Below are 2,673 nucleotides of genomic sequence, written 5' to 3'. Positions count from 1 at the left end.
AAGGCAGCTAGTCATCACCACCCACCGCCAACTCTTGGGCTACTCTTTTACCAACGAATAGTGGGATTATAACGCCCCCATAGCTGAAAGGGCGAGCATGTTTGGTGGGACGGGGATTCGAACTTGTGACCCCCAGATTACGAGTCAAGCGTCCTAACCACCTGGCCATGCCAGGCCAGAAATTGTTGCAGTATTTGTTATTTATTTTTTGCAGCATAGAACAGTGCTTCGTAGTTTCTGTAAAGAAGGCCAATTTCCCAATGGTTCTTGAAAATATTAATACATTTTCGTTCCTTCGTAGATACCATTATTAAAATAGGTAAGTACAGAATATTGTGTAAAATGTCTAAATCCACATTAAACGAGCAATACCTAATTTATATGGCTACCAGTTTCACATGCCCTCTTCAGTCCAACGTTTGTTTATGGGAGAAACAAAAAACAAAAATTTGTGGCAGGAATTTAGGTTTAAAAAATCTTTTTGCTTCTCGTCACTCCACACTGCCAAAAAGTTAACGAATTTTGGTAGAGAAATTTTAACACAGAGAGTGGATTGTTAGGAGACGAGGAAGATGCCGACCCAGCTGTGATGAGGCCATCGTTTCGTAGTCGGAGTGGAACATGTGCATTTGTTTGTCCACGTGGATGACGTCAGTCGACGAGGATTGGAGAAGAGAGATGCAGACTGACTGAGCGCGATTCTGTTTGAATAGTTTTCTAAGAGAGCGACTGATTTAAAGAAAACTTTCTAAAGTTAAAATGATATTATGATTAAAGTGAGTCTGATGGATTTACAAGATTAACAGCCCTTTTCAGGGGGGCTGGGATAAAATAATCCTATGCCCTGAGAAATTTTGATGCAGGGGAAAGCGAGTGCCCGAAGAAAACCTGCTTTCGCGGATCAGGCGCCGATTAATCTACATGACCCGTGCCTGAGATGTGGAACTGAAAAGGAAAGGACTGATTAATACATGTATGCTAAACACTGATAATATAATTGAATGGAGAGATGTATGTTTGGCGTGTAGAAGGTATGGCTGCTAGGATGGGAAAGGTGCTTGTTTAGTTGATTCTATTTTGGGCTTTGTTGTAGTACTTTTGGGGCTAGAGTGTTAACGCTATCCTTAATGCGAGGTAAGTCAGTGAGGTTGTTGTGGGGTGCATCTTGGGAGACGAAATGCTGTTTTGATAGCGGTGAGCTGTTACTGCTGGATCTTTTTGCATAATGAATGTGTCAGGTATATTACATGTAATGGTGCATCCATATTCATATAGAGACCTGATGTTAGCTTTGTAAATTTTAGTGATGAGTGGCTGTTACAGCCTTTGGTCATACTCCCGATCTGACAAAGGAGTGCCAGTCTAGTGCTTGTTTTCCTGATAATATTGCTGTAGTGAGTTATCCATGATAGGCGTGAGTTTACCGTTATTCCGAAAAATTTAACATTTGTTTTAAAGGTGATGGGGGTGTTGTATAATGTAAGTTTATTTGTTTAATGTTTTTGTTTTATCTTCCTGTGAAATGCTATTGCCTGTGTTTTGATTGGATTGAGAAGTACTCTCTATTTAATTAAATAATGTAATACATCTTGGACTATGGACGTGGCAGTGAGTGGATCGCGTGATGTGCTCCAGACAGCAATGTCATTGGCACACTGACAGATGATGGTGTATATTAGCTGCGGGAGCAGTATGTCATTTATGAATAGAATGTAGAGTACTGGGCTAAGGACAGAGTCCTGGGGACCTCCTGCTGTCAGTGGGAATGCGTTGGACATGCTGTTATTGATTTTAACTTTAGAAATTATATTAGTGATAAAGCCAAGGCAGCCATCTGGTGATGGAAATAGGAATCTTGTTTTTAGTTAACTTATACTTTAGAGCATTTTGCTAAACAGTATCGAATACTTGCTTTACATCTAAAAAAAGCTGCGACTGTGAAGTGATTGCGGTTAAACCCTCGGTATATAGATTCGACCATTCTTATTAAGTGATAGGTAGTCTGTCTGCGTTTTGGTTATTGTTGAGGATGTTATTGATTTCTAAGTAATGTTGAAGTTTGTTGGATAAGACTTTTTCCATAAGTTTACCTGATGTGTTCAGAAGGCTTATAGGTCAAAAGCTGTTTGTTAGGCAGAGAGTCGTGTTTTTTTTGGGGGATAACTTTTATGATCGCGAACTTCCAAATTGAAGGATAATATCTGGAAAATAAGGATATATTGTATAGGGTGAATAAGCAGCATTTATTTTTTCTCGTGCAACCATAAGAGGTTAAAACATCAATTATAACTTCAGTGTTTTTAAGATCTTATATAATTTGTCATCACATGACTCTTGATGATGAAATTAAACATATTCATACATTTTTTGAACGACTGCAGTACCCTACTGGGTTTATCAAAAATGTCCATGAAAAGGCATTCTTTAGAAACAGTAACTAGCAAACAGCACGTGAAAATAGAATATTAGGTCGTTAAGAAATTAATGTCGCGTTTTTTTATATGAAAAAAACCCGAACAACTTGTATATCAAAACAAAACATTTATTAAATGAAATAGTCTTCATTCTTATCGACGATGCTTTTCCATCATACAATCTGGTTGTTAATGCCCTGACTAAGAAATCCCTTGGCTTTGAAGCAAAAAACATGTCGATGTCCTCTTTAACACATTC

The sequence above is a fragment of the Limulus polyphemus genome, unplaced genomic scaffold (genome assembly GCF_000517525.1).
Source record: "Limulus polyphemus unplaced genomic scaffold, Limulus_polyphemus-2.1.2 Scaffold1539, whole genome shotgun sequence".
Taxonomy (NCBI): Eukaryota; Metazoa; Arthropoda; class Merostomata; order Xiphosura; family Limulidae; genus Limulus; species Limulus polyphemus.
Note: the sequence above shows the minus strand (reverse complement) of the source record.